Genomic DNA, 7490 nt, shown 5'->3' with positions numbered 1-7490 from the left:
TGGTGGAACATGGTAGAACAACATGGTAGAACATGGTGGAACATGGTGGAACATGGTGGAACATGGTAGAACAACATGATAGTACATGGTGGAACATGGTGGAACATGGTGGAGTATCACTCAGACAGGACAAATCCAGAACCTACAGAGAAGTGTCTCCCGTTCAGAAACGAGGTTGTCGTGGTCGTCGCCCTGATTTATTCGTCCTCTTCCTCCCCCCTCGTGCCGTTCATCCCCCTCCCTGACTCGTCCTCCCTCCCCCACCCGGCCTTTGTGTCTCATTATCCGGCCGCTCTCCATCCTGCCTCTGATGGTCCAGTGCAGCGAGGCCCTCGGGCGCCGCTCGAACGTCCCTTTGATTTGCGTCCACAGACAACAGAAAGTAGGGCGCGGGTCCAGTGCGCGTGGTACGTGTGGACTCCCAGGTCTGAGGGGCTGTGGGTCTGATGGGGGCTTACATCTGGTCGGGATGGTCCCTGGTCCCGCTGATGGAGGACCTCCTGACCCGCGGTGCTCTCTGGGTGTTTTCTGAAATATTTCAGTGATTTGAAGGAACGGAGGCGCCGCATGTGCTGATGTCACAAAATCAACCGTCGGTTCCTAAAATCTCTGACTTCCTGTCAGGGTTCAGTTCTGTCAGGGCCAACACGTGGAAAGATCCTGTTTACGGAACAAAACCGGTCCGAAAAGCACCGCAACAGAACCCGGACTCTTTGTTAACTCGCCCGTTAGGCAATGATTAGACTCCAGAACCACTATCAGCCTCCACCACTGTGCTGACAGCTGGGAGGAGCTGTTTGCTGCAGTGCATTCTGGGTAAACATCTGTACTTTGGACTGGTTCTGGTCCAGAAGTCTTGTGGTTCCTTCAGATGAACCTTTCCGAACCGGACCTTTTCCATTAGCGCCTGTACGGCACGGTTCGACTCTGTTCAGCACGGTTAAGTCAAGTAGCCTTGCTGTTTTTAGAGAGGAGGCCATGACCTTTGACCTACTGACTGAGGCCTGTAGAGTCACTGCACAGTCTGACCTTCAGGGTGAATCTTTTGTCTTAAATATTTTCCACGTGTAAATAATCTTTCTCTCTGGAGAACGATTGGCTCTAAATGACCTTTGACCCTTCACAGATTGACATGGGGCAACAGGTGCTTCTCTGAGGTCATTGCTGATGTCTTTCCATCCTGGTGTTGTATTAACGCACCTTCTAGAAGTGTTTCTTACGTCTAAAACTTTTGCTCATCTGTCTGAGCGTTGCGTTCAAGGTTTCCATTAGGACTGGGATCTTCTGGGGTCAGATGAAAGTCTTCTTGAAGTGGACAGACTAAAAGTCGTAGCAGTTTTAAATAAAGCTGAAATATTAATAAAACAACTCGAACCTTGTTGTACTTCGACTATTCATCTGGATTTTTTTTACTTTAGTATCAGACAAGTACTTTTTGCAAGTATTCTTGTGTAAGTTAAGTTCTTTCAGTTCTCGGTGGTCCAGTTGTAGACGCAGCAGGTCCACGAAGAAAACCCAGACCTCCCTCCAGTTCCTCCTAGGGGATCCCAAGGTGTTCCCAGACCAGAGAGGTTATTTAATCCCTTTAGTGAGCGCTGAGGTCTCCTCTAAAGGGAAAAACCTCAAAGAGGCTCCTTATCAGATGTCTGAACCTCCTCAGCTGACTCATTTTGATGAGGAGGAGCAGCAGCTCCACTTTGAGTTCCCCCACCTTGTCTCTACAGCTGGCCGGACCACCTTGATCCAGACCTCCAGACCACAGGTGAGGGTTTGAACGTAAATGACAAATAAATAAATAAAAATATTCCAGAGTTTTGTCTTTCAGCTCCTTCTTCACTAGGGTAAACCGGAGCGACACCCTAAACATGAAGCCAAACTCATAAAGAAGCAAAGACTCTGACAGAGCCTCTGACAGCCTGTAGATCTGAAGATCTGGACCACTTCAGCAGACAATAAAAGTCCAGCTGCTTGGAGCGGGGCTTCAAGCTCTTACTTCATAATAATGTTTGCATCAGATTTCATTTCCTGTGCACAAAGTTACTTTTCAGAACCAGCGTCTCTGCTGTAACATCACCATCTGGTGGTCGAACGATGAATTGCAAACAGCAGAACAAAGAACTAGAACATCGGAGGCACAAGTGCAGATTTAGGCTTTATAGACTCCCCTAAAGCCGGACTCTTGGTTCTGCCGGCAGCACCTCCTCTGCTTTCTATTTAGGGAGGAAACTCTTAAAAACGAGGGAAAGAAAGTGACGCTCTGAGTTTGTTTGTTTTTACATCTGCCTGCTTTCTTTCTGCTCGTGTGGCAGAAATGAATCCAAGCGCAGAACCTGAACTTCAGGGACGGATCGAGTTACAGAACCTCCGGGAGAAAAAAGTGGCCTGTTTGGGAGAGTCGGCCATGACAGTCGGTCGGGTTTGGGGCGAACTCGATACCATAATTTAGATGTGCCATAAACACACAGAATGAAAGCCAGACGTCGGCTCTGAGCAGGAGAACAATGGGAACCCAGGGCTCCAACAGCCCTGGAATGAAAGCCATGTTCCTGTGATTACATGTAATGTGTTTATCGTTGCTTACACAAACTGATGGGAGGTATTCGCTCGACCTTGCGTGTGCACGGAGCTGAGGCTGGAGTTCCTGCTGTTTACACATGCAGATTGGACCGAGTCCTTCTGGTTTCCTCTGCTCAGCACCGACGTTTGTCTGAAGATAAATTGACTCTCGTAAATATTGCATTCAGGCTGTTGGGGCGCGCGGCGCAGAATGTGCGCCGCCTTTGCATGCGCTCATTACCGAATGTGTACGCTTGTTGACGTCCGCTGATTAGCTCTGGCATCGCACCGAGTGGAAGAGCCCAGGAAGGTTAGCGTAGCAGGACGGAGCGTTTCCACGCCGAGGGCCAGCAGCAGCAAACACACGTCGCGCCTGAGAGACATGTGGACGCGACCTTCGTGCCAGCCATGTTTCTGTGCAGCGCCAAAACCTCCAACAGCCACGAGGTGTTTGTTGGACTAGAGTGGAAGTGAAGCATCAAGAGCTGTGTTGGTGTTTGTTAGTTCTGTGGTGAAGTTATGAAGTGCTGACAGCCTCTTCAAGCTCTTTGGATTAAATTATAACTGAATAAAATTGGATTTTAATTGGAGCTGTTTTCTCCGTCTTTTGTGAATTAACGCTGTAAAAATAAACTGATCTTCAACTCCGGACTTTTGTTCTCCGTTTGTCCGTCACCTCTCAGTCCCATCCAGGTGAGGTCATTTCCTGCTGACTGAGCCTCAGCCCCCACACCTCTGAATGGGGAGGGTCGGGGGAGGATGGAGGGATGAAGGGAACATTACGTGTCCGATCTGAATCCAGAAAAATCTCTTTGTTGGCTCCGGTTTCATACTTTTGGTCTCTGAGCATCGTCTTGGCAGAGCGCAGCTTCGTTAAATCTCTGAAACACGGCGCTGAAAAGTCTGCAGGGACCCCTCAACCCCCCAGCCCAGGTATTCTGTATGCATATGAAGACACCTAATAGCCTTGGCTGAGAGCCTGCAGGCCCTGAATCCTTTCACTAGATTCATTTGGACACTGAGCCAGCAGTCTCTCTGACCCGCTGACAGAGGTTCCTCCTCTGCAGGTCGCTTGTAGTCACAGCGTTTGAGTCCCGGGAGGCGCCCGAGTCCAGGTCCTGCTCCACGCTCCCCTCCATCGCTCTCTGGGAGTATCACCAGCCGGAGATTCGAGCTCCAGACTCGGGGCCATCCGTCACAGCCCGAGCACACTTCCGAAGGTCGGTTATCTCAGACGGCCCGGGTCAGGAGGGGCTCCCGCTGTCCCGGACTCGTTTATAGCTCCCCCGGTCCAGTGAACCCATCCAGCGAGGCAGAAACAGACCTTTGAAGGCTCCCTGTGCAATATGAAATACTAGTTTGGTAAGAACGGATCTGCTCTTCGTGTTATTGGCCCCAGATGGCTCTTGAGTCAGGCGGCCGGGATAAACGAGCCTCTTACGAAGCACTAATGATTCCATCATCTCCAAAACAATAAGCAGCATCAGCTGTGGTTTGGGAAAACCCAGAAACTCCCCTCGGACTTGGGTAACTTTTTACCGTTTGACTTGGAACAAACGGAAAAAGGGTTTCATCCAAAACATTACAGACGTCGTCAACGTTGACCCAACAGGTCATGGCAGTGTTTTTAACCTGGTGGGCTCTAATTAGCACCCGTTTGACAGGAAACCTGCTGATTTGTTGATCTAAGCTGTTGCCAGGTCCAGGAACCGACCCATCAGAACCGAGCAGAGAAGGAAACGTTAGAGGAGACCAAGCTGACACTCAGATGTCCTCCATGTCTTCTGTCAGTAACAGTCATCACACTGAGGGATGTCTGCAAACGGCTTTAATCATCCTCATAAACCTTTGGACAACGTCCTCAGAATCAGCAAACAACTGAAATGACCAAAAAGAAACAATATTTTAACATTTTAAATTATACAGAAATATACACGAGAACATGTGGTTCAGTCAGGAGCAGTTCTTCTGGAAGAAGAAGACTTGTTGTAACCTGTCATATCTCCTCTGTAAGACCCTGTAGAACCGTCAAACAGAACATGTGGTACCGTCAGAACCTTCTGCTGCTCTCGGGTCAAAAACTCCTCTGATTTATTTCACAGTTTCACTCAGGGACAGTTTGCTTGAAGCGTTTTTTTAGTCTGCTTTTCTGCCTGAAGCGCTGCCGTGTGCGGCCCCTCCCCCACTGCTCTTCAGAAAGAGCGGGAATCACCATGGCAACCAGTGACTCAGCAGACCCATCTTTGTTTTTTTTAATTGTTTTTTTCTGTAACTCTTGACATATTTGAACAAATTAGTCTTGATTAAAACTTTAAACTACGGTTGTACCAATACTAGTGCTTTTCAAACCCTGTACAAGTACACACGATTCAGTTTGGGTACTAGTATTTATTGAGTTAGTACTTAAATATTTCACAGTGACTTAAAAACAACATTTCTTTAAGAACAGAGCAAACAGTCTGCTGTTTTAACATCACCTGTTTTTATTGTGGCAAAGGTAATTTTTTTTGTGCTATTCATAAAATGTAGATTCCCCCCCCCCCCCCCCATATGTTTTTTTAATTGTATGTTTGGTTTATAAGCAATAGTTTGATCTTTAGTGTGTACTTAAACTTGGAGATATTGAAAACCTCAAGGTTATACTTTGTGTGTAGTGGCACTTTAGCGCCACCAGAGGGCACCACAGTTGAATGTTTGTGAGTTTGCACAGAGAGAAGAAGAAAAACGAACCGTTGGAGAAGCGGTACGTTATGTTGTGACACAATAAAACCTCCTGAAAATCACCGGAAGTTCTCCTTCTTCTTGGAAAGTGCAACATTATTTTAAAATATCTAAACTACAGAATTTTTATATTTTATCCTCGGTTGCTTGCCAAGTGGAAGAGGAAATGACATCACGAAGCATAAAAGTGGGATCGGTCCAAAGTACCTGGTGTTTTTATGAGTACAAGTACACTGTATTTGAGGCTGGTACTGGAACACCACTACTTTGAAGTTCAGGAAAGTTTGATAAAAGTCTCAGAAGAATTAAAATTGTATTTTTCTAAACCACGAAGAGCTCTTAACCTGGACTTTCAAAATAAACCTTAGAGATACTCCACAAAATAAGTCTGTTTCTGCCAAATATTAGATAATTACTATAAAACGTTCAAAGTTTTGGGTTTTACAGCACAAAGTTCATAAATATTGGAGTTTGGCAGAAACGTTCCTGTTAATGTTTTTAATTAATGCTGCGTTTCATAATGAGATAAAATAAATTCTCAGATATTTCAGCAAATAAAAACTAAAACAACTTTTCTTCCTGTCAGGGGGAGACTTCCAGGATTTTGTTTTGGAGAAGAGTTAAAGTTATTTTAATTCAAATGAAAAAAAGGAACTTCTGATTTTATTTGAATGTAAAACATATTTTGGTGAAACGTTTAATGATCAGCAGAAAAAGTTTAAGAGCGGCTCGTCAGCTGGAGCAGATTGAAACAAGCGTTGGTTTTTCAGCAGCAGAGAATCAGCTGATTTTAGGTTTTACGTTTTGAAGCGTGTGGAGCTGCAGCCGTCGGCCCGGTTCTGCTGTGAACGGGCTTGAGGGCCGTTGTTAGAGGAGCAGCGTAATATACACAATCAGACGTTCCTCCTGCAGAGCTGCATTAGTGGGCCTGGCAGCGGTTCTGGCAGCGCCACGAAGCGGGCCTGGCAGCGGGCCTGGCAGCGGTTCTGGCAGCGCCACGAAGCGGGCCTGGAAACTGTCGAGCTCGCCGGCATAGAGCAGCTCCTGTTACCAGTAAGGAGAGAAAACTCCCATGGTTCTGCCAGTCCCGCAGGCCCGGCCCAAATATCTGCTGCTGCTGTCTTTATGCAGACGCAACGGTTCTGTGGGAACAGAACCGGGTCCACTGTTGTCCTGTAACGAGTTCCCTCCTGGGTCTGTTTTCTTTCTTTGTTGTGGTTCTGTGACCCGTGGTGTTGGTGAAGTCCATCAGAATCTTCTGCTGGCCTGGTTCTGGTCCTCCCTGAGGCCTGAAGATGCTGGAGAACCCGTGAGCCTCGGACCCGGTCCAGATCAGGCGGTTTATTAGTTATCGACACAGATGAGGTTTAAAATCCCGTCTCGTGATCCGAGCCTCATGTCCGGTCTCAGAACCGGACCCACAGAGACGGTCAGAAGTTCCGACTCCTTCATGTGTGTTCAGAGGTCCAGCATGTGTTCCTGAACACATGTTGGTGTGCAGCCGGTCCGCCTCACCACCGTTCAGCCCCGTCTGTGGAACGTTCCTGAGTGACAGCTGCCGGGTCTGCAGGCGTCTGGACCTCCGAGTCGTGGTGGAGCTCCAGCACCTCCCTGTGGAGGGAGGCGCAGGTGGAGCTCCAGCACCTCCCTGTGGAGGGAGGCTGAGGAGAACCCAGGCCCTGACCCGGCAGAACCCCCCCTCAGCAGCTCCAGCTCTCTGTAGAACGATCCAGATGACCTTTGACCCTTCTCAGATTGCAGGGCTGCTTCTCTAAGGGTCATTGCTGATGTCCTTCCGTCTTGGTGTTGTGCTAACGCTCACCTGCACGGCGCTCCACGACGAGTTTGTTGGTTTAGAACTCGTCGTGGATGAAAGTTGGTTTCAAACGGATCCTTTAAAAAACCTTCAGCTGTTTTTTTTCCACACGTAGCTGAAACGACAGCCGTGTGTTTGGCGCAGGCGATGCTGCGACCTGGCTTAGAAAAGGTCAAAGGTCACACTTTAAAAAGCCGTTTGGTTCTGGACTCTGTGGATTTGTTCAGCTCCATCAGCTGAGAGTTTTATTTTAGCTGTGAACCTGCTGCTCATCACGCAGCTGCTGCTTCAACGGTCGTGTTTGTTTGTGTTTATTTGTGTTTGTTTGTATTTATTTGTATTTGTTTGTGTTTGTGTTTGTATTTATTTGTGTTTATTTGTGTTTGTTTGTATTTAT

General features: G+C 47.6%; 1 protein-coding gene across 1 annotated transcript in view; it reads left to right on the top strand.

The window, feature by feature from the left end:
- Positions 1–7490, top strand: part of LOC119430457 (phosphodiesterase 4D interacting protein) — a gene marked incomplete in the record, with an annotated part of 68222 nt that overhangs the window by 13804 nt on the left and 46928 nt on the right.

This window comes from Nematolebias whitei, chromosome 3 (genome assembly GCF_014905685.2).
Source record: "Nematolebias whitei isolate Nwh7 chromosome 3, NemWhi1, whole genome shotgun sequence".
Lineage (NCBI taxonomy): Eukaryota > Metazoa > Chordata > Actinopteri > Cyprinodontiformes > Rivulidae > Nematolebias > Nematolebias whitei.
This window is presented reverse-complemented; position numbering and strand designations above follow the sequence as displayed.